A 25,435-nucleotide genomic window follows, 5' to 3' on the forward strand; every position below is an offset into this window, starting at 1 on the left:
ACAAAGTATGATGCGGGTCTTTGGTAGCTTCTCCATCGTCACAAAATTTTGGAATATCGTATAGATGAAACAATCTTTATTACCCAAGTAAGCAAATACATCATTATACACAAAACACATCACTGTTACAGAATACATTCTGTTAGAATAATTACATCTATCTTCAATCTTTTTTCTGGATATGTGCGTTTTTCTTTCTCTGAACACGTGTCAGCGATGATTCCGAAAAGAAACTCAGCAACTGTATAGCTCACAAAACGGTACACGAACTCTCTCGCTTTCCAAAAAATCGCAGAATGACCTCTCGTCCCCGCCATAGGAGCTACTAGTACGGCGTGGCACTGCAGGCAGTGCTGAATAACGTGTCACAGTCTCTCTATGTATTCCCTGTCTCCTTGTGTTATGCTGTTACCCGTAAAGATAGGGCGTCTACACTCTGTTTTTGTGCATATCTTGTGTAAGCTCATTGATCAGTGTTTACCTGAGGTACTGTTTTAGCTATTTTGTTGTTGTTGTTGTTGTTGTGAGAAGCAGAAGAGGAAGGAAAAGGTGTCAGCTGATCGAATAATATGTGTATGAAAAGGTACGAGTAAAATGGATTATTGACGAAATTGAAGAGGAAGCATAAGACCCGAATTTACCTTTTGTTTACGAGCTTTTGCTGTCTACCTGTTGACTGTTCGGTAGCTGGTTAAGTATGAATCCAAGTTACTGTTATCCGAAGAGGTACTTATTTTATGAAAATGAACTGAGTAGATGTGTTGTCCATTGGCGAAAGTGAATGATTTGAAATTAGGTTTACTGATGAGAACTATAGTCAAAACGTATACCGATTTGAGACTTGACCTTTGTTGCTTTTACTAGTATATTTTCCAAATCAGCGTACCTTAACCGATGTCTTATGCATCAACATCAGGCATCCTCAGATCCAGATAGACCCTTTCATGGTGCCACGGACGACCACACCTGAAATAACTTATAGATGCCGTCACAATATTTTGGTGCTATAATCAGTAGGCTGCTAAGTAGCAGCATGTGTAATGTTCGGAACATTTGCAACTAATGAAAACCTGGAACAAAATAGAGGTAAATTAATGAGCAGTTTTACCTTTCCGTCATTTTTGAGACATACATGGGTTGGTGCTGTGGTCGAATACTATCCAAGAAAGGCATTTCTGTTGATTTTTAGTTTTGTTGTCGGTACCGCTGTGAGCATGTTAGGGTATACAATAGCCATTGTACCCTGTGTTATTTCTGTCATATTAGTTGGTCTACGGAACAACGCGAGCCATCGGTATATTCTTGTGTTAATAAGAAAGACGTTATACGTCGTGTATGTGGCGCCTTGGATGTTTTTATGTTTTAAATGAAATTGTATTTACGGTTGTATGTTTTGTTTATAATACGTTGGTTAATCTAGTAGGTGGTAGCTTTAATTTTGTTTCCTGGACCTACATAGGTCTGTTGGATATAGATAACCATTGAGAAGGACGACGTTTTGGATTTTTTTAATTTACAGTACTCGAAAGACCTATCTTATGAGTCTGCAATGACGTCATCGCTCCATGAACGAGGTATCACATTGTTAAGTAGTTCACAATAGTTCCTCTATCTTCTATCGATTGTGTTGTAGATGGCGATATCATGGTGGATTAATTGGCTTGTTTGATCCCGCTTTGCTGACTCACAACGAAACTGTCACCTTTTAGATTATTCAAGACCTCTGGCTACACTGCGCTACAGATGAGTACGTTACCTTATTATAAGATTTGTGCGAGCAATGTCAAAGAAAGTAGGCCCATGGTAGAGTTACTGTTGAGATAAGGCCTATAGTTACTCAACTGAAGACGTCTGTTGAATCATTAAGTATAACCAAACAGCAGTACAATTTTGTGATGAACATTCACTTTCTTGGCTCTGTGAAAATATATGTGTTCTTCTTAAGTTTAAGTCTATTCACTGCATTTTTATGTATGAAATCAGGTACGCATGTGTGTGTATTGTTTCAAAAATCAGTTTGACAAGAGAAATTAGAATACTTGCTTTAAATTAGATGAAAGTAAAGAAGAGAGCATATGCACCTGCAGATGATGTACCAGTATGCCCATTTGGAAAATAGGCTGTCAGAATGTATCAAAGAAATAAGTGCAAATTAAGGGAAAAATTGTGGTGGCTGAGTGTGCATAAGAAAGAAATGAAATGAACACCCACTCAGTTATTAATTGCTATCATTTTAATGTAAGGGTACTAGTCACCATTGCAATTTTAGAGAATTGGTGAAAGAAGTGCAGACCTAATTGGGTGGCCACAAAAGTGCATTGTTGACTAGGGAAAATAAAAGGTGGCAAAATGTTGACAGACTGTTGTTATTCTGAGTGTAACTCATGTGATGAACAATTACGGGTAGCAAGACTGTGGATGAACAGAGAAAAGAAGTATTGTCCAAACATTGGTTGGTTTAGTCTGCTTGTACTGCAGTCATTGGTTTGACATGGTGGAATTCCATTATACTGCAGGTTTATTGTATAGTGCAGAATTGGATTGTGAGTGGCAATAATTCTGTTACACTTATTGGTTGACTGTACTTTGGTGCTATAAATGTACATGCATGTAATGTATGCACTCTGATTTCAGCTTGTCTTAGTAACCTCATTTCGTTTATTTATCCAGGGATCATCTTACAATGATATTGAATTTGTCATCATAATACAATGAAAATAAATAGCAAAAAATATATATACGCACAGAAAATGTAAGTAGCCTATACTTTATGAAGATAGAACAGGTGATAGGCATATGATTTCTTTGCAAAAGCATTACAGCATTGTTATGTGAAAAGGTGTTGTAATTATCCCCATTCATTATGAACCCTTTACTGCGAATTCTCTTCAATTAATGCTTGGTTATGTTATATGCAGTACTTACAAACAACGTTTCAGCTGCCTGATTAAACCGATGTATTTTAGTAATCTTTGTCTTCATGTTGGGCAGTTTATTATATAGTTTTATTCCCTGATGGAAAATGCTGTTGAGTTATTTGTTTGTCCAAGCTAGCTCTAGCTCCATGATTCTGTATATAACGATACATACAATAGATTGATAGATGTACGCACTTGGTTCCGTTAGTATACTCAGTTTTTTTAAAACAGTTCTGTACAATGAGTCTGACTGCTACTACATGTAGTTATTATTCATATGGTGTGGTTCTGCAGTTTGAAAATTGTATCCATGTTTTATGCCTTTAGTCCCCAGAAAAGAATCCCCTTAGCTGAGAACTGAATGTACGAACAGTATGTCTTCGCATGACATTGGCTGTTACAAACTGGTGATGGAATGCTGTCTACATTCTTTCTGTCAGTATCTCTGCATGTTCTTGTTACATCAGTCGACAATCAATATTAATCCCTAAAAACTTTATGTATGCTACACAATCTAGATATTTATAATCTATGCTTAATGCAACAGTATGTTCCCATTTGTAAATATCCTTGAGAGTTTCATTTGAGTTCTCTGGTGTTTTATCAGTGACTGTGATGTTGCTGTCATCAGCAAAGAGAACTTTTTCTTCATGTCTTATACTGCTTGGAAAGTCATCGATATGCAGGATGTTTGTTGTAACTTGGAATAACTAAATGTCTCGTCATATGAAGGAGATGGGGAGGGGCAATGATCCAGATGTAATGTCTCCCTTTTCCATATAATACATCAGTCTGTACTAAAACTGGCCAACCCTCCCTCCCCCCCCCCCCCCCCACCATATGGGGATCCCCCTTTATTGCAGATTCAGACTTGTAGTAGGTGTCGATCTTCTGCCAGTAATCTTCTGACTTCAGTAGGACTGTCGCATTCCCTTCGTCTGCTGCTAAGACCACTATATCCTTATCATCACGAAGGCTCAGCAGTGCCTTGCGCTCTTCTGCTTTGTTAAGGTACACCATGGGTTCCGCCTGGACGAGAAGGTTCTGCTAGTCAGCTTTGATGTCACTTCTCTCTTCACCCGGGTGCCGCTGGATGATTCCTTAGCTATGCTCGAAGATCACTTTTATGAAGACACACTCAGTCTCTTTCGTCTCATGTTAATCACAACATACTTCAAATGTGGTGGGAAATTCTATGAGCAAACAGATGGTGTTGCCATGGGTTCCCCCCTGGCTCCAGGTATTGCCAAATTGTGCATGGAGCACTTTAAAGATGTGGCACTGAACACTAACCCGCCATAAACTAAAGGTGTTCTACAGATACGTAGACGAATGGCATACATGACAGCATCAAATTCACCATGGAGGTAGAAGAGAAGAAAATGGCTGCCTTCCCTTTTTGGATATTTTGATTGAGAAAAATCAGGACAGTATTTTGGGACACTCGGTCTACAGGAAGAATACGCACACGGACTTATATCTCAATGCTCGGAGCTGCAGCCATTGAGCAGAATGTAACTTGGCACTAAAGACCTTAATACAAAGAGCCAGGTCGATCTGTGACAATGAGAGTTCGCCGCACGAGTTAGCACATTTGCACAGGAAACCTTCTGAAAGAACGGCTACACCAGGACACAAATAATACTCGCCTTGCATGCAGAGAAGAGGCGGGAGGAGAAACCAGAAGAATATGAAGCAAAACGTGTGACGTTTCTGCTGCTATACTGCCGACAGCCAAGATTGCAAGAATATTAAAGAAGCACAAAAAAAGGACCATGTTTCGGGCACCGCAAAAAGTTAAAGATATACTTGGCTCAACCAAAGACTAGCTGGGGTTGCAGATGCAGGGCATTTACAGTATTGAATGCGAATGTGGGATGGAATATATCGGGCAGATACAACAATTTATCTCCCAGTGCTGTACTGAACACATCAAGAACGTACGACTAGGACAGATAAACAAGTCCATGGTAGCAGAACATAGCATTGTTGAGGGACACACTTTCGAATTCGACAAAACGAAGAAGCTATGGAGCGGCACAGTTTCTGGGACTCGATCTACAAAGAGGCAGTGGAGATATGTCTACACAACAATTTAATAAACAGGGATAGTGGTTTTCATCTCAGTGCAGTATGGAATCCCGCAATTGACAAAATACGTCAGGAACGCTCTGATCCGAAGGCAGCAATGTCTGCAGACAGATTGGATAGCCTCCAGGTCTCGATACTGGGCCGTGGTCCCCCACCACCACCGACACGGTACCCCCTTCTGGAGGAACATGATTGGGTGGCCTACAGAAGCCAAGCAGCTATATAGATACGCAAAACACAGCAACCCAACACCCACCTAAAACCGGGAATAAAGGTGACAGTTCCCAACTATGTTAGCTACCGTAAATACAGACCAACCCAAGGCGGAGGAGTGGCCATGTACATAAAAAGAGAGATCCCCCGCCACCCGGTATTCTTATCAGCTACCAATAAAATTGAAGCAGTGGCGGTCGAAGTAACCACTGCCACTGGACCCCTAATAAGTTTTGCAATCTACTAACCCCCACAAGACAAGATAGATGAGGGAGACATAACAGCTCTAGGGCAAATGGAAGGCAAACTCGTAATAGGAGGCGACTTCAATGCCAAACAACCCGATTGGAACTCTAGAGTAACTCCAGAGCAGGCGCCAAACTGCAACAACTAGCGTGCAACCACCACTTCGAAACATGAGGTGTGGTCGAGTCCACACATTTTCCAAAAAATGGAGGTAGACACAACATGTTAGACATAGCAATCACTAGGAAGATCACGGGTTTTGTGGCCGCAATGACAATCAACACAATGTCCTCTGACCACAACCCAGTGATTCTAGAGGTCGATGTGGGAGAATGGGTAGCACTGCCACGGTACCAGACATCTTACAAATGTACAGACTGGGAGCAATAATGAGAAACTGTCACCTCTGATATCGCTTGCACTCCGCCACCTACTGCTGAAACAGTAGAACAAGCACTACAAGACCTAACAGGTACCATCTTGCAGGCAGCAGAAGAAGCCATCCCCTCCCCCCCCTTCCTCCCCACCACAAAGGGACGGACCGCCCTCACAAATACAGCTCCTGGAACACTTGCTAGCTCAAATTCGACATAAGAACAGAGTGGCAAAACAGTGGAAGATCACCAGAAATCGGGGCCCCCAGGACGCTGCTCAACCGTCTGCAGAGAGAGCTGAAGGTAGCACTCAACGAGCACAGAAATCAGCAATGGCAAAACCGCATCGGAGCTCTCAAAGTAGACGATCACACACTATGGCAAGCAATTCACAAAAAGACGTGCTAGGATGGTGCCACTGCACGGTAAGCGGGGTCCGGCCTACAGCCATACTGAAAAGGCCAACGCCCTCGCCGACTCCTTCAAGAAGCAGTATCAAGTGACAGAACCCCAGGATGAAGAACATGAAGATTTAGTCCGTCGTCGACTGACTCTGTCTTCCTCAACGCAAAGGAGGACCCAGAGGACGAACTCACACTTTTTGCCCCCGAAGATGTGGCAAAGGTAATTAGGTCCCTCCCCACAAAAAAAGGCGCCATGACATGAGTGTCACCAATCAGTTAGGCCTAGTTAAAAACCTCCCACCCTTGGCGATCACACACCTCGTGAATGTCTTCAATGAGATTGCTCGTTCCCGCGAGTTCCCAGCTTGCTGGCTACAGGCCGATTAGCCTCTTGCCAACTCTCAGCAAGATCTACGAGTGCCTCCTGCTAATACCCATACAGGAACATTTTACCAGAGAGCAACTTCTGCCGGATTTCCAATTCGGATTCCAGCAGAACCACTCTCCCCCACAACAGATCATGAGAGTGGTTGAAGCAGCCACAGAGGCTACTGCGGGATAGTGCTACTAGATGTAGCCAAAGCCATCAACTCAGTATAGCACAGAGGGCTACTCTACAAGTTGTACACACAAGGTTTCCCCAGGAGCATAGTTAAGCAGATCAAAAGCTATCTCACAGATATGACTTTCTCTGTCAAAGTAGAAACCGCCACCTCCACCAAAAGGCGAATCCGTGCCGGGGTGCCACAGGGATTGGTCCTGGGGCCCATTTTGTACAGTCTGTACACTGCGGACACACCTATGGCCCCCCCTGGTGCACACCGCACAGTATGCAGATGACACAGCCTTCTACACACTAAATGCGAACAGGGACCTGGTCATCCGTAGGCTACAAAGGGTTTTAGATGACACAGTCACTTGAGCCCATCGCTGGCGCAGTACCAACTCAGAAAACACACAGGCTATGCTGATCATCCGGAGGCTCGAAAGGTGCAGTCCACCTCAACGGCCCCCGCCCTTCCACCATCACCTAAACTGAACCAAACTCCCCTGGCGCAAAACCTCCAAGTACCTTGGCGTAACCTTGGACTCTCATCTTACATGGAAACCTCTCCTAGACGAGGTCCACAGGAAGGTGTGTATGTGCCAGAATATACATCCTATACCCAGTCCTCAACTCAACCAGCTCCCTTTCCTGCTGTGTAGGTGTGAATGTATATGAGGCCATGATACGCCATTAATGGAATATGTGTGCCCTGTCTGGGGATACGTGGCGAAACAGCACCTGGACAAACTCCAGAGGCTGCAGAACTGCGCCCTCAGGAGGGTACTGCATCTACCTGTCGGATTCCATACCGATGATCTGCATGCCGCAGCTGAAATCCCGCTCCTGAAAGAGTGTGTCCAAGTCCAGCCAAGGGCCTTCTATGAAGGCTCTTCCAGATCAGGAAAAGTCCTCATCCACTCCCTAGGTCAGTATGACATGTCCCGCGACAAGCACAAACGCCCAATGACGTTCTTCACTGACTGAATCGAAGAGAAAATCCCCATATCCAATCCCTAATCCTTCACCCTACCCCATAATATCAATCATCTGCCAACCTCAGGCAAGTACCAGACACACACAGAAGATTCATCACATTACGCAGACACCCAAAAATTACAGAAATAACCACACATATAAGTAAACACATGGAGTAAAAGCTGAAAGGCTACAAACTCCCCCACACACTTCCCCAAAGAGGGGAACGCCGAGAAAGAATGCAATCACATATAAAACATTGCAATTGACATGATTTTTTTTTTTTTTAGAAAAGTGTCCTCTACAACATTGTCTATTATACAAAATACCGTACATTCAAAAATAACCAGTCAAAATGACCTCCAAAGTGTGGTATCCAAATTTTAAAAAATCCATTTTTTAGGCCCAAAAATAACAAACAAGAAGTGATTTATGAGTCTATTTTTTTCCTATAGTTAGATGTCATACACCACTAACCTCATATACAGCAAGAACACCTACAGATGTTTTCTTAACTTTTTATGAATTTTTGAATTTTGAAAATTTTCATATTTTGTAAAGTTTGAGGTTAGTTATCTCAGGTGGGATGGAATATAAAAATATGATTTTTGCACAGTTTGTACACCTATATGATAGCAACATACTGTAAAAACTTCAACATTGATATCTGACTGTGAACAAAGATACGAATTTTTGAAAATGAGGAAATAATTCACATTACTCTACACCTGATCTTATGCTGTTGCCTATTTAAATTGTTTATTGTTTTGTTGTAATAAAATTTAATTGTGACACATATTTAGCTATCACTATCACCCAGTATTCATTTAGTTTATTTATTTTTTAATAATGCAATATTAAACAATAGGAGCTTTCACTTTTGTTCTGGGTGTGGCATTGTTGTAGTCTGTCTGTCCTGAAACCCTGTTAGAGTGGATGTACATACTTTATCGAGAGTGTAGAATGTGTTCTGTGTAATTTGTAATTAATTTTGAGAGATTAACTGGAATGCAATAATATGGATGAACAGTGTTCTGTGGGACAGATAGCAAGTGAAGTGTGTCACAAAACAGTTTAAGGTTCAGTTTCAAAAAACTTGAAAAATATGAATGACTTGACGAAGTTAGACAAACTTTGTTTAAATTTCGAGTAAGTTCTTCTGTAACATCAGTGTGTGAGTATCATGAGAAGAAATATATTCTGAAATACAACCACATTTTTGGAAGAAAGTGCTGTGATTCACTTAAAGTTCATAAAAAGCATGTTACTAAAGGTTTGAGGGAAATAAAACTTGAACATTTGTCCTTGTTATGTGAGAGTGAAACAGCTTCCCAAGTGAAACATAGTGTGATTCCTGGAAATTCCCTGCGCCCAAATTGTTACTCAAAAATATTTGTTGTGAATCCCGAACCAGAATCATGTAACCTTGTTAATGACATTTATATTCCTAATGAGGAAGCTGTTAGCATATTGGATTTTGCTTGTTCTAAGTTAGACATATCTCCATCTTAAAAAACAATCAAATTAAATAGCAGGAAAAGAAAAGCAGCTATTGAAAATAAGCTACAACAAATTTCAGACAAAATTAGAAAAGACTTGGAATCATGCTTTAATAATACAGATACCAACATTATTTCTAAAGAAGCATCATCTGACACTGAGTATTTAAGCTTAATAGAGAAATTAAATATTGAGTGTTCAGTGGCATCTAAAGAAGAAAAAGTTAAAATTTTAAGTTTGCTCCCTGACTCATGGTCAAGAGAAAAAATAATTCATGAATTCAATGATTCTCATCGTTTGGTTAAACTAACCCGAAAATTAATGAAAGAGCAAGGCATTCTTCCAGTTTTAGGAAAGAAGAAAGGAGTAGTTATAAGTGAAAAAACAATTAAAAAGGTCCAGCAGTTTTTTGAAGATGATGAAAACAGTAGAATGTGCCCAGGTTGCAAAGATAGCAGAAGAGTTGTTATAAATGGAGTTAAAGTAACAAAGCAGAAACAACTAGTGCTGTCCAATTTAAATGAACTTTATGTAGATTTCAAAAATTCTCATCCTGAATGCAAAATTGGAAGGTCAAAATTTTGTGACCTCTGTCCTAAGTGGTGTATTTTGGCTGGATCTTCAGGGACATACTCCGTATGTCAAACTGATGATTGTGGGTGCAAAACTCAGTGATCTTAACTAAATAGAGTTACTGGATTTAATGGTCTGTGACACTAACAGTTATGACTCCATGATGAGTTTGTGTAATAAATGCCCTGGTAAGGAAACTGTTATTGAATTGTTTCACGAATATGATGAGGAAATGCCAGACAGTACTACCTTCAAACAGTGGGTCACAACTGACAGGGCAGAAATGATAACAGTAGTTAAATCTCAGGAAGAGTACTTGGAATCTTTAATTGATAATTTACAAAAACTCAAAAGACACCACTATGTTTCTAAAAAGTAAGTTTCTGAAGGACAAAAAAGCACAACTTCATGAAACTGAATGCATAGTGCTAGCTGATTTTGCAGAAAAGTTTACATTTTTGATTCAAGATGCGATACAAGGGTACCACTGGGTCAGTGACCAGGCAACAGTGCATCCATTTACTCTCTACTTTAAAAATGAGAAAGCCGCCCGGGATTAGCTGAGCGGTCTAAGGCACTGCAGACATGGACTGTGCGGTTCGAGTCCTCCCTCAGGCATGGGTGTGTGCGTTTGCCCTTAGGATAATTTAGGTTAAGTAGTGTGTAAGCTTAGGGACTGATGACCTTAGCAATTAAGTCCCATAAGATTTCACACACATTTTTTTTTTTTTAAATGAGAAAGATGAAGTTTGCAGTTCTTCAATTTGCATTCTAAGTGACTACTTGCAGCACAACACTTCAGGCTTTCAAAAGTATGTAATAAATTACATAAAAGAAAATTTTGCCAAGGTTGAGAAACTGTTATACTTTTCAGATGGAAGTGGTAGTCAGTATAAGAACAAAAAGAATTTTTCAAATCTGTGCAACCACAAAGTAGACTTTGGGTTGGAGGCTGAATGGCACTTTTTTTTGCATCTTGCGATGGTAAAAATGCATGTGATAAAGCAGGAGGTACAACAACAGGTGAAGTAAGTAAAGCCAGCCTACAAAGACCTATCACAGACCAAATTCTCAGTACAGGAAATGTATGTCTTTTGCAAGGATAATATTAAAGGCATTACCTATTTTCTGAATAAGAAAGAAGAAGTGGTTCTGCATAAGAAAACAACACTTCAAACCAGATTTGAAAACTGTATAGCAATAAAAAGAACAAGGCATTTCCACAAATTCCTTGGCATTGCAGAAACCTTAGTTCGATTCTATGAAACATAAGAAACTGAAATTTATAAGGATCATTGTGTCAGTAAAATTACATGTCTGCCTTTAATGTTGAATGACATAGTGGCATGTGTGTATGATGGACAGTGGTGGCTTGCAGAGGTTGAAAGAATAAGTTTGGAAAACAATGATGTTTCTGTGCGTTCTTACTACCCTGCTGGCCCAAGAACATCTTTCAAGAAATCTACTAGTGACAAAGTTTGGATACCGATGAGAAATGTTTTAAGGAAACTTTCAGTGCTTGGACTTACCACAGCAACTGGGAGGTCTTATTCTATATCACAGAAGCTATCTGAAGAAATGTGTTCTTAACATTCACCACCAGGTGTGGGAACAGTCGCATCTCGAAGGATGTTAATTGAAAATATTTATTTTAAGTATGTCAAAATAATATAAATGTTAATGTCAGTGATTTTTTCCACTTTTTGTATATAATTCAGTACCTTACTTCAATAATAATTGATTATATCCCACCAATATCACACATGAATAGGCAACAGCCATAAGACCAGTTGTAGAGTAATGTAAATTATCTCCTCATTTTCAAAAATTCATATCTTTGTTCACAGTCAGATATCAATGTTGAAATTTTTGCAGTACATGCTACCATATAGGTGTACAAACTGTGCGAAAATCATATTTTTATATTCCATCCCACCTGAGATAACTAACCCCAAACTTGGCAAAAAATTAAAATTTTTAAATTTCAAAAATTCATAAAAAATTAAGGAAACATTTGTAAGTATTTTTGCTGTATACGAGGCTAGTAGTGTATGATACCTAACTATAGGAAAAAAATACTCTCATAAATCACTCCTTGTTTGTTATTTTTGGGCCTATAAGTGGATTTTTGAAAATTTGGGTACCAACTTTGGAGGTCATTTAGACTGGTTATTTTTTAATTTAGGGTATTTTGTGTAATAGACAATGTTGTAGAGGACACTTTTCTAGAAACAATCATGTCAGTTGCAATGTTGTAACTTAACCCATTGCAGAGATATTCATATTTTTGCTAACATCTCTAAACTGACACATCGTCGCACACTTACAAACAAAAATGGCTGCCATTCAGTAAAGATGAAAGGTAAATTTTTTTGAAAAACTGTTTTGAACTTCTCAATTATAGGGCAATCACATATAAAAAAATTAGAATATTTAAGATTGGTCAATAAACCAACTTTATTTTTATTGGACCATTCATGTTTTATTTGGAATTTTTTTTTGTACCATGCATATTTTTTGTACCATGCATATTTTTTGAGATAGTTCGTTGTTCCAAATTAAAACAAGCACCTTGCACATTAAGAACAGAATTGGACTTAATACACTACCCTGAGGAAAACCTATATGTTTTTTGTCTAACAACTGTTTTACTAAAAATTTATCATCAGCAGATATGTGAACTATCTGTACCTTGTCACCCAGTTATCCAAGTAATACTGAATCCAGTCATTTGCTATTTTTCTAGTGCTTCTAGCTTGGATAATAGTGTTTTATGGTCAGCAGCGTCAGAAGCCTTGGACAAGTATAAGAAAATACCTGTAACACAGCCATCCTTGTCAAGAGCTTCAAATACCATTTATGTGAATTCTGTAATGACAGACTTCTCCCACTTCAGAAACTAGATTGTGCTTCATTAATAGGTTGTGTTTATTCATGCAGTTCATTAGTCAGTCTTTCATGATGGATTCAGTTATTCTTGAGGATGCAGACAACAGTGAAACTGGCCTGCAGTTTTCAGTACTATCAACATTACATTAGTTTAGTAAGGGCACAACTCGTGCATGCTTTAGGTACTCTGGAAAAATACCTGAACTAAAAGGCTCATCTATTATCTTTATTAATAGGGCTTGTATGCTCTCTATGCATGCCTTCAGAATAGAGACCAGGAACTATCTGTGTCTGCTGACTTTTTATTTTTTAATGTCTCTATTGTCTTCCTGACTTCAATTCTGTTGCAGAGGACATCATTGTAATTGTTGTGTAAGTCACTGTGGGTGCTGAGTGTGTTTTACATGTAGGAAGATTTTGTTACTACAAAATTTACTAATTCGTGGAGATTTTCTGTTATTCTACTACCATCTTTGATTAGTACTTCATTATATTTGAGTCTTTCTTTTCCAGTTCCTTGCTTTATGATGTGGTGCAATTTTTTGCTTTTGTTTCTGCATTATATATTATTTTGTTGTTGAATGATATTTTTGCAGCAAGCAGCACCATTTTTTATACCTGGATGATAATCCATGAATCATGGATTAGTGTAGTGCTTTTGTAAAGAATTAAGAAATTTAAATGTCTGGGAGGACTTTCTAATACCTGCAGCTGTCCGTTATTTTCCTAGGCTGCTGCTGTAGAAGTGGCTTCTTTTGGAAATATCTCCTGAAAAATTAATCCAAACAATATGTAGGATGTAGAGAACTTACCATGTACATGGTTTTCCATTTACAGTTCATCCCAGATTTGATTTGCCAATGCTCTAAAAAAATATATGTATTTTATGTTCCAAGAAGAACAGTTTTGCGGGTTTTACCAAGCCAATCTTTAGGTTTATTATCTGACAGCAAAGATCAGAAATGCCAAGATATCTTAAAAATACTTACAGTTTTCCCTGTTGATATCTATAAGTACATGGTCCACTGATGCTGAAATTTCTGGTACCCTAGTTGCGGTGCTTACCATTTGTGCCACACCAAAAGTACTGAAAATGTTTAGGAAGTTATTACTAATTTCAGCCTCAACACCTGTGTTAATGTCCATGTTGCTAAATGCTATTATGTTTTGGGGTTGAGACATTTTCCAGGATTCAGTTAATTTGCTAAAAATGTCCACATTACTACAAGATGAGTGGTACACATATAGAAAGATTCACTCCTTAAAGATGTCTGGCTTTGTTATTTTATTGCTGCCAGTTCAAAATGTCTGTCTACTCTAATTGCAATCAGATTTTCTCCAGCTTTAAAATATGTACCATCTGTAGTATACATACATGATCCCCCTCCTGAAGGTAGTTCTACAGCAACAGCTTGCATATTCAGGTGATGACAGCACTATATGCCACAGTTCATTATCTCTAAACCAGTGCTCCCTAATGCATACCATCTTGCTGTTCAAAGACTACAAAGGCCTGGTACATTCTTTTTTCTGTGTACACGATGAAGTAATCTATAAACAGTTTGAGATACTTTTCAAGGAGTGGAATGTGGTGTCATGGTTATTCTGAAAATGACCTGGAGCTCTTTTTCATGGAAACAGCTATTTTACTATTGTGGAGCCACACCCACATGCTGCACTCCACCTGGTTCCCCTTCCCAGTCCTGTTACAGTGGAGACCATGCTTAATGTAGCCCCATCTCCGAATAGTCACCACTGACACCAGTGCACTGTGCATCCGGTCAGCACTCATCAGTACCATCTCCAGCCCCTCATTGATTCACCATACAGCAGTGCCAAGATGAGGCCAGTAATGTCACCAAACAGTTCAGCCATGCTCACATTGGTGCCACCAGTTAGTGAAGCTATTTACTCATGTCACCACCTACATCATATGCCCTGTCCCTATCCAAGCTGTTCCGTTCCTCACCAATGTCACTACCTAATGGCCATAAACCCATGATCTCCTGATGTAGCCCAGCACTTGGTTTCAAAATGTTGGTGACATGATGCTCCTCCCCTAATTTACCTTGTAGTTAAGGCCTTCAACAGTTCCATTATTGATTCTTAGAAGCAGTAGTATCTTTTTCCTAACATTTGTGCTTTTCCTCTTCTTTCTGCTCATGGGTAGAGTCTTCTGCACATTCCCTACTCCTACACCATCTCCTGGTTTACCTCCTCTGAACTCCAGCAACTGGAAACTGTTGCTGGTAGGCAACAAACACTGTCAGACCGCATCCTCCTCCTGCAAGCCCTCGTCCCAGCTGCAAGTTTTGAAACTCCCCCCCCCCCCCCCCCCCCCCCCCCCCCCGTATTGAGTACTTTCCTTCAGCCTCACTAGCTGTCTCCTAGCTTGGTCCAAATGTGCCTGAAGGACACAGATCTTCCTTTCCTGCTCCTCTGTTAACTTGTTCCTGCTGCATATTTTGCTGTTCCAGAAGAGGGTCTCGGTGCCCTCCACAGAGTACTCCCCACTGCATTCTCCACAGTGAAGCCATTTACTATAGCTGCCACAATGCATCCCACTACTTACTTTCATAAGAAAACGTCCACAGTTTCCACTCCTGGTCAAATAAAAAGTCTATAGGAAAGCTAAAAAAACTGAAATATGTGGAACTAAAGTAATAATTTGAGATTTATTATGTTTGTTTCACTATAAAAAGAATTTAACCTGAATTAATGTGTTGAGTTTGCTACTAGTGCAAGTTCAGTACTGTCAGATGTATGTAAACAAAAATGTTAGACAGAAGTCACACCTAAAAGAATGTCAAAACAACATGATTTCCAAAACATAACTCAGAGATGTCAAATCTTCACTTGTGGGACAAGAAAAAAGTGACTAGTGCATCTGTTCATAGCAAAAGGTATGTATAAAAATACAGGCAGATTTGCAGTTTAAGAGTGTTGCATTTAGTATGTAAACAAAGTCAGATGTAGGTGTCAAGCATCAGAAATTCACTGTACAGGAAAACCATTAATATACTCATCACTGAATAAGCTGCAGACGGTATTCAGAGCGCAAAACAGATGGAAAAAAGAAGGAAAAATACAACCCAGAAACATGATCAAAACTTATGTTTTGATGAACTCACACTTGTCAGTTGGCCACCATCTTTCAACCATATGTGCCATGCTTAACAGTGCAAGAAATGGCCGCTGCTACCCATCTCTTACACCAAATCAAATCAGATTGTAGCATATGTTGTACTGCTCGTTAAACCAAGAAAATTTAATGTGAGTGTGACTGAAAATGTATACTTTCTTGATAAAGGGCACAAGGAAAAGGTTTCATGAGATGGACAACGTATAACTTCCTGCCCATTTACCCTAAGCAGCTGTGATGATGTTTCAAAGGTCATCACCGGTTCATGTTGCATGGCCAGTATAGTTGTATTATATCGACTATTTCTACATCAACATACATATGGTACTCTGCAAACCGTTGTGAAATGCATGGAATAGGGTACTTAATATGGTACCACATGTTAGGATTTCTTCTGACAAGTAAACCTTTCCTCCTTTGAAAACATTTTACCAGAAACCCTTATATTTTCTGAAAGCTTATGTCACAAGTAGAAATCTTAGGGGCAGAGGGACAAGCATTTAGGAGCTAATATAGGACCCACGAAGTATCAGTAAAGTGTTGGAAATATGAAACCAAAAGTTGCTAAAATGCTAATTTCAAGTATTTATATAAACAAACAATATGATAAGAAGTTGGAGATCTCAGTATAAAGGAAGAAACAGCTCATTGAAAAGAAACAATATATGTTGAGGTGTTGCAAATGTGACTTAGGGATTTCAGAGAAAATCTATTACAAGAGATGGTCAAAGTGCAATTCATCATATAAACAGTGAGATGGACAGAGAGACAGTTCACAATGGGCACATTTTACAAAAGTGATAGCCTCACACTTTGCACACCCATTATTTGTTAATTAATTGAAGCAGTAATCCATTGGCGCAATTTGCATTCCAGGTTCATTGTCCAAGTATCTGCCCTTATAAAAAGCACAATTCATCAAGTTCCACGAGGAGTGCTGAACTGATCTAGGGAAAAGAACTGCAGGGCCAAAAAACTCTGTACATCCTTCACGTACCAGTTCCTTCTGTAGAACTTTACCATCAGGCACTTTGGAAGCAGACAATGCATGATCTTTGTTAGAACACCATGAATCAACTAAAGGCAGAATTTTCTTCCTGTTATCAGGCATACTTGGCCAAAACATGTCATGATAGAACCATTTGATGTCTGCTTTTGACATGTTCACTATTTTTCCAGCGTACATTCAGGGAATCTGCCAGCGTTGCATGTGGGAATTATCCAGATTGCTCGGATACAAGTACATTAATTGGCTACAGTATTTTGCCTTCCATTGAAATCACAGGAATAATCATTAAACCGTGCTGTGTTGCAGAGACTTATCCAACAACAGTGCGAACAACCTGGTTTGCGGAGTTCAATGCCCATATAAATCTTTGTCAAATCTGCTCCAGTCAGCATTGAAGACATGTCGGTGGAAAGTTTTCTGTGAAAATGAGGTTGTGTCTCTCCGTAACAAAATCATCGCGTGCCTGTGACAGATTTGCCTCCTTATCCTGCTATTCATTGTCGACTGTGTGGTTTATTACTCTTTCAACAAAGTTATTCTGCTAGTTGAAGCAATAGACCCCGTAATCAGAAGCTATAAAATTGATTGTATTTTGCGGATTCATCGCTGTCTTGAGTTCCATGGATCACAGTCGCAATGTCTGGTTGTGAATAATAGTTCCTTCTGTTTCCTTCTCTTTGAGTTTCTGCAGGAAAATTTTTGGATCAATGGAGTATTCATTTTTTTCTCCAAATTGCACAGAATGTTGATGTTCATAATTTTTGTGAACTGATTCATTACTGACACGACAGATGTTTTGTTCAAGGTTCACCTGTCGTAGTATATGTGGTACAGTACACTAAAGTGTGCTGCTTGTAAGCAGTCGAGTCCTCTAAACGCTTGGTCCTCTGACCCTAAGATTTCACAGCTATTCTATTTGTTCCATAAGCTTTCAGAAAATATATGGGTTTACGGAAAACCCGTTTTGGAGAGAAGGTTTACTTGATAGAGGACTGCAAGGCTTCCCTTAAGCAGTCTGCCCCAATTCAGAAAGTCCTATGTATTAAAATAATGCTTCAATGAATTATTTAAGTCTCATGAACATTATAATAATATAGATAGAGACGGATGGTCTGGCCAGTCCTTAGCTCAGTACAGCTGACTGTCACACGTAACTTACGAAAATAAATGAAACCTATTTTTCAGAAAATTGTTCCTTCATCGGGTAGGAGAGAGGGGGGAGGGAGGAAAAAAATGGGAAAAGAAGGGAAAGTGGATGCAGCTGACCTAAGTTATGAGTTAACAAGGGAGAGATGAGCAGAGGTGGAGTAAAGAGCATCAAAGGGAAGTCAAATGTAGCACATCATAAATTCTGTTCCAGGTTCAAAGCATAGGAGATAGATACTAAGGAGTAAAGAGGTATATGTGAGATGAATAATACTAAGTAAGAAGAGAAAGATAATAAAATAAACAATGGAAAGTGAAAAAGTAGACACACACACACACACACACACACACACACACACACACACACACACATATATATATATATTAAAAACAAAGATGATATAACTTACCAAGTTGGTAAGTTACATCATCTTTGTTTTTAGATGTATTTTTCCCACGTGGAATGTTTCCCTCTATATATGTGGAGTGGGAAAAGTATGTAAAAAGTTCCGAGAGACTGGTGTTGGGTGGGAGGATCCGAATGGGTCGTTTGGTGTACCAGGTGCTTAGATCCCTGTAGTTATAATGGAGGGCATGTTTTGCATGCTGGCATAGTACTTACGATGCACTTTCTTTTGGCACCTTTTACTCCAGCTATGCTTACACCTCCCCTTGTTGCCTCATAACCTAGGTTATGAGTGACCTGCATCCACTTCCCCTTCTTTTCATGTTTTTCCCTCTCTCCTCCTCCTTCCTGATAAAAGAACAAGTTTCTGAAAGCTAGTTTTCATTTATTTTCATTGGTTTTGTGTAACTGTCAGCTGTACTGAGCTAAGATAATACTGGCCAACCCATCTGCCTTTTTCTATATTTGTCACATTTCTTTGAGATTTTCCTTTTAACCAAACATTATTATAATATTAAGTACAGACTTGCTTTCTCATTTATATATGACACTGAGGATACAAAAACTTCACACTACTAATGCTTATAGGAATAAGACTGAATTTAATCCCGTAAAAGTTTAAGAGCTTCACACATCTCATACCAATTGCATATGGAGCATGGGAAGAACGATTGCGTAAATACCTGTGTGTGCTGTATTTAGTCTAATCTTGTCTTCTCTGCCCGTACAAGAGTGATAACAGAGGGTCGAAAAATAGCTCTATTTTCTTCACTGGACACTGGTTTTTGAAATTGTGTAAGAAAGCTTATTTGGAATACTTGACAGCTATCTTCAAATGTCTGCCGATATTGGCTTTTCAACATTTCCAGGACTCTCCCAAGGGAATCAAATGAACCTGTGACCATTCATGCTGCTCTTCTTTGCACATGTTCAGTATTTCCTGTTAATCCTATGTTATATTGGAGAGACAGGAAAATTTCAGGAAAACAATAATGCAAAGGGTGGGGGATTTTAATGAAGTAGTACAAAATTGGTGATTATTATGAAATTTTGCAACTTTGGCATTTTCCCGTAAAAATATTATAAACCTGAAGACGGCAGTTTTGTAAATATTCGTAAAATTAGATTTTGACTTACTTCTTCCTTGAGGCTGAGGGTCAAGTATTATCTTAGATTGCAGCTTGTTTCCCACATAGTGAACTATGATATGATGTCTGACAAAAATACTGGTATCATACTTCATACTTTATTGCTGCAACAGTTTTAATCACCAATGTCACAATTTCTGACACTTTTGCTCAACAAATCATACAAAAAAAACATAAATTTTGTAGAGATCTTTAATGTGATGCATCAATTAAATTGCATAGCTTCATAGCATGCAAATATAAATAAGAACACTACCAAATATAGCACTTTATTTTGCAAACTTGCAAGTGAACATGGCATTTGCTCGGTTTGCTTCTATCAGCCAAAGTACAGGAAAAATGAAGCCATGCAAATAGCAGTCATTGTACACAACTGATGGAAGAACTGAAATCATGCTGCATGAGTAGTACAATTGATCACTTCTTATGGAATCATGTTCATTGGTTTCGTCAACATGCAACCAACTTATGACCTTTCTTCAAAACCTAGACCTTGTGCTTTGCAACTCATCAGGCTTTCATCACTATCTACATTCATAAAATGGTAAAAATAATGTTGACTAAATATTAAAAAAAAAACATTCTCAGTGATATGTTCTCCTGCAGAAACACATTTGCATGACCTCATGTGTCCTGTGGTATGATTAGGCGATAGAAGCAAACCGAGCAGGTGCCATATTGATTTATGTGTTTGTGAAGCTCGAGTGCCATATTTGGTGATTTTCGTATTTGTACTTGCGTACTATGAAAATATATAGTTTAATTGATACATCAAATTAATTATCTCTCCAAAATACATTATTTTTGTATGATTTGTTGCGCAGAAATATTCGGAAAATTGACATCTGTGACGTCACTGAATAAAGCTGTTACTTCTGTTCTGAATTAAGAGATTCCTTCATTATTGTGGGGAAAGGAATTTTGGTATTAAAAGCAACAAGTTTCTGAAAAACATGTTGCGAATGCTTCAGGCAGAGATGAAGGAAAAACTGAAACACACCTTCAAATTAGACCAACAGCTCTTACATCCACAGATCCATTCAGGTCTGTTTTCACAGCCCTAAATTCTTGTTACAACTATAGAATGATAATGATAAAATTTGTTAATACTGGCATGGCAAAGAGGACATTAAGTGTAACTGGAATGGGAGGTCCTTAGTCATGTAGATATTGTAAACAGATACAAATTCATTAGTAATTTGGTGGAAAACAGCTTTCCGTACCAGCGGGATATGTGAATGTTGGAAAATGTATTGTGTTGTGCTGAATTCAAATATAGAATGTATGCAGGTGTTTTCACACTATAGTGTAGTGTTGAAATATCGCCAGCATGATGCTTCAGAAAAATGCTTCGTTATGAAACACTTCCCAGCTGTGTGCGATTGCAGAGTTATTTTTCCTTTAAATGATCAGATGTAATGTGTTTAACTAAATAATTTTGTCCTTCAATTTAAATAAAGGTGATGAAAATAAGTATAACATAATTGATAGGTATATTTTCACTTTCGCCACAACACTGAAAACAATTACGACAAAAAAAAAAAAAAAAAAAAAAAAAAAAAAAAGAAGGGGGGGGGGGGAATATGGTACTTCAAAAATAAGCAGTTGGAAGCTGCTACAGAAGATGGCAAAGAATTGCACCAATAGTGGCAGCTAACAACGCTAAAATTGATTGAAAAACACAAATTTTGTTAAAAAAATACTGAACTTGACAGAAAAAATAACACTGAAATTGGCCATAAAATAGAATATTGTTTCTCTGTTCTTGGGTATGCGTTAGAGTGCTGCAGCGCTCAGTGTTTGACCGTTCAAGGCTCGCCTGTTGACGGAGGGACCGAGCAGCTCGTGTCCGGCCCCACAGGACTCGGCTCGGTCACGTACTCGCCCCATGTCTGATGTCCGGACTCCGGACACGCGGATAACCGAGCATGACCGGTCACCGCTCACATCTCACCTCGCCTCGCCTCGCCCCGCCTCGCTGCTCTGTACTGTACTGTACAAATCCGACGCCTTTCTCTCTCTCTCTCTCTCTCTCTCTCTCTCTCTCTCTTTTAATACAAAAGTAACGTTTCCAAGAACGGGTACGTGATACAGCTAAATTCATAAAGCACCTGGAAAGTAAAATGATATTTCAATACAATCGTGGATAGAAGACGAGTCTCATTTCCAAACAAAAGAGATATTTTTCCTTTCATTTATAGGAAACATTAAATAAGTGCTTTCCCTGTAATCTAAAAGACAACCATCTTCATAAAGAAAGCATACAAAGAACATTAAACATTTACAGACGTAACTTGTCATACGTTTCAATTGTTTGCAACATAAACAAAATTATAGTTATTGTTGATCGGCAGGAAATCACTAACGCGTTCCGGATTTAATTGGCTGCGGCAATTTGTTAGTAACATGCCGGCTTTACTAAAGCATCTTTCACTAGGTGCGCTTGTTGCTAGGGTACATAAAATACGTCTTGCAACTGCAGCCAGGCCTGGCAGATCTGTTTCATGTCTGCTCCACCACTTTAAGATGTAATCATCATCATCTCCGGGGTGCATTAAAACGCAGAGATCTACTTCATCTGCTGCGGATGATCTGTTGTTCCTCCATTCCTTGAAACGATATCTCTTTTTGGCTCGTGATGACAAAGTACTTGAAGGATCTATGATAATAAACAAAAGAAACAAGTAATACAGAACTGATGTGGAAATCATCGAAACGTTCCCATAAAAACGTGGTGTTTTACGTACATTGGCACCCTGGTCGGAGACAAAAACAAAACTGTGCAACATGTCAGACGAAATTTCCCAATCAGCCATCCTATCTTCAATTTCTTTCATAATATTTACTCCCGTCCTCTTAACGTCCGGGAATTTTGTTGTAAATGAAACATTGTTCACAAGAGACCAGTCGGTGTTAATGTAATGTGTTGTAAGCGTCAAATAGTGCACCTGATTACGCGAATCAGTCTACATATGAAGTGTCGTAGCACATGTTTTATTAATAACTTCCGCAATAACAGAAGCGATTATGCTGTTTCTTATTGCATCAGCTTGTTCTTTGACATGTCTGCTTATAGTAGAGGGATGTGGCGACATCTGCCACATTAACTTTTCCATAATGCGCACCTACATGTATTAATTCTTGGCCTAGTTCTCTGAAACCTTCACCGGAAACAGCATTAAAAGGACTGATATCTTTAGCACATATTGCAAGACACTTTGCTGTAGTACTATTTTTTATTATTTCCGGTATCCCTCACGGAGCTGTATCTTTGTGAGGTTTCTTGCAACTATGTATCTTTAGATGAGTGGTTCCCGACTCGAAACACAATAATGTTGAGCAGTTTATGCTTGATACGTACCCAGCAGATGCACTCTTTTCGTCTACAACCAACAGAAATGTACTCCATACTTGACTTTTTAGACCTTCCCGTTTCTTCAATGTGTAAGCATTGGTTTCAATCTTACGTCTTAACTACACTGGCTTCCTCGCGCAGCATGATTACAGAGAGAGACACACCACAAATGAGAAGCTTGTACTGGCTGCAGTCTCACACGGATAATGACACTATAATGTGTTTGCAGTTGCGTGCTACGTATCCGGTCACGGCTTCTATGCTCGGTCACTAGAACTAGTGCGGGCAGCCTATCCAGTTAGGGTGTGCTCGCCCCATCTCTTATTTTGTGCTCGCCTACTCGGTCATGCAGGACTCTAGTATGCGTCCCCCAAACTGGAACAATATTCTAAGATGGGATTCACAAATGTTGTGTCACCTCCACCATACATATCTGCCGAGTTTGATGTCTTTCCATGATATTGTTACTTGAGAAAATCACTCTCATTACATTTCGTAAACCATCTTTGCGTTGTTACAGATGTGTGTATATGGGAGGCTGGTCCTGGTGGAAACAGAATTCCCTAAGGAAGGAAGATTAGGTCATCTAGAGACAAAGCTCAAGCTCAGACTCTGGAAGGAAGTAAGCTGTGCTCCTTCAAAACAACCATTGAAGCATTTGCCTTAAGCAGTTTACAGAAATCAGGGAAAACTTAAATCTGGTGGCTGGATGGGAAGGTGAATAGCTGTCTCCCTGAAAATAAGTTCGGTGTCTTACCACTGCACTACCTTGCTTTCTAGAAGTCCCCTAGGATGTAATTGTCACACTGATGAGAACATAATGTTATCCATGAGTCCACTGGGCATCAGCAAGCCAACCATTTTTTCTTTGAAACCTTCACAGTAATTAGAGATTCAGACGCACATGGTCTCTGTGAAATGGCTGACAGATATTTGTGGAGGTGAAGTGGATGTCTTAAATCTAGTGCACTCTAACCAAGAGACTGAAATATGAGAGCTATTCAGAAAGTAGGGAACGTTTCCTTCTGACACCGCTAGGCATGCATCGACCTCATATATTTTGGGATGTGCGTGCTCGGCAGCTCAGTCAGCATCCATCCGACAGTGGGAACATCCCTGCGCGTCTGGTTTTTTGGATATTCGAATTCGGAATGTGCACTGCAATCGAAAATCCCACCAGTTGCGAGGTGCATCTGTGATATGGTTATTGTTGGCAAAAATCCTAAAACCTATAGTAATTTATTGTGAACTGTGCGAAGTGTATGGAAACAACATAATGGGTGAATGTTCTGCCCAGTAATGGTGCATTCGGTTTAGAAATGGCCGAACCAACATTCTTGATGAAGAGAAGAGTGGACGCCTGAGCATCGTGACTGACGATCTTGTTGCTGAAGTTGATGATACGATTAGTGAAAACTGCCCCTTCACAATAACAGAGCTTTCACTTTCTTTTTCCACAAGTTTCACGGACTTTGTTGTTTGAAAGTGTCACTCAAAAGCTAGCCTATCACAAATTTTGTGCACAACGGGTGCCCAAAATGCTTACAGAGCGCCATAAAGAACAGCGAATGGGGGCAACGTTGACATTTCTGGAGGCTTACCACAAACATGGTGATTCATTGCTGGATCAAATCATAACCGGCGATGAGACTTCAGTAAAACACGTCAATTGCAAGGCAAAATTACAGTCCATGAAGTGGGGGCACACAAGGTCCCCCACATAAACCAAGAAAATGTTTGCAAACCTTGTCAGCAAGGAAGTTGATGGCGACAGTGTTTTGGGATAGGCAAGGTGTGCTTCTTATTGATCTTCTCGAACATGGAGCAACCATAAATTCTGCCCAGTACTGTCAAACTTTGTACAGCCTTAGAAGAGCAGTTCAAAACAAATGCCGAGATAAGCTGACTTCCAAAATTTTGTTTTTGCACAACAACGCCCAACCTCACATGGCAAACTGCACTAAAGAACTCCTTAGTTCATTTAAATGGGAAATTTTTCCTCATCCACCTTATAGCTGCAATCGTGCGCCAAGCATCTTCCACTTGTTTCGCTAGATCAAAGATTTGTTTGGTTAATCTGTTGGAATTCGTTGTGAGAAGATGATCATAAAAATGTATCCTCCTTTTACACAAAGTATCAGAAAGTTTTTCAGTTTTCTTTTAGAGAGTTTCATTTTTGATGTACATAATCTTATTGTCTGGAAATTTTGATCCTATAATTTTTCTTAAAATTTTTCTTTCTGTTTTGTGTTTCCGCTGCATACAGTGCTTCTGGCTTAATCACTGTCTTGTAATGTGTGATTTTGGACCACCATGAAAGGGATTTTTTGTTGTATGTATTTTTTGTTAGTTGGAAGGCCAATTCAAGTTTATTTTTTCTGGATTCCATTTCTTTGCTTTCCCCAGCATTCCAACTAATTCATTCTCTGAGATATTTGAATTCTTTTACTATTGCAATCTTTTGTTCTTGAACTTTGAGGTATTTACATGAGTGCTTCA

The 25,435-nt window shown here is 39.2% G+C and overlaps 1 protein-coding gene across 5 annotated transcripts in view; it reads left to right on the forward strand.

Annotated features, from left to right (window-relative positions):
• Positions 1 to 401: 401 nt before the first annotated feature.
• LOC126190652 (integrator complex subunit 14) overlaps positions 402 to 25,435 on the forward strand; it is a 72,439-nt gene continuing 47,405 nt past the window's right edge. For 2 of the 5 annotated variants that reach the window (XM_049931073.1, XM_049931077.1), the window contains exon 1: positions 402 to 583. The gene's annotated coding sequence lies outside the window, so the exon portion shown is untranslated. Of the gene's footprint in view, positions 584 to 1,727; positions 1,748 to 1,966; positions 1,984 to 23,456; positions 23,559 to 25,435 lie in introns of those variants that run through there. The other 3 variants (XM_049931074.1, XM_049931075.1, XM_049931076.1) reach the window with 3 other exon arrangements.

Source organism: Schistocerca cancellata, chromosome 6 (genome assembly GCF_023864275.1).
Source record: "Schistocerca cancellata isolate TAMUIC-IGC-003103 chromosome 6, iqSchCanc2.1, whole genome shotgun sequence".
Taxonomy (NCBI): domain Eukaryota; kingdom Metazoa; phylum Arthropoda; class Insecta; order Orthoptera; family Acrididae; genus Schistocerca; species Schistocerca cancellata.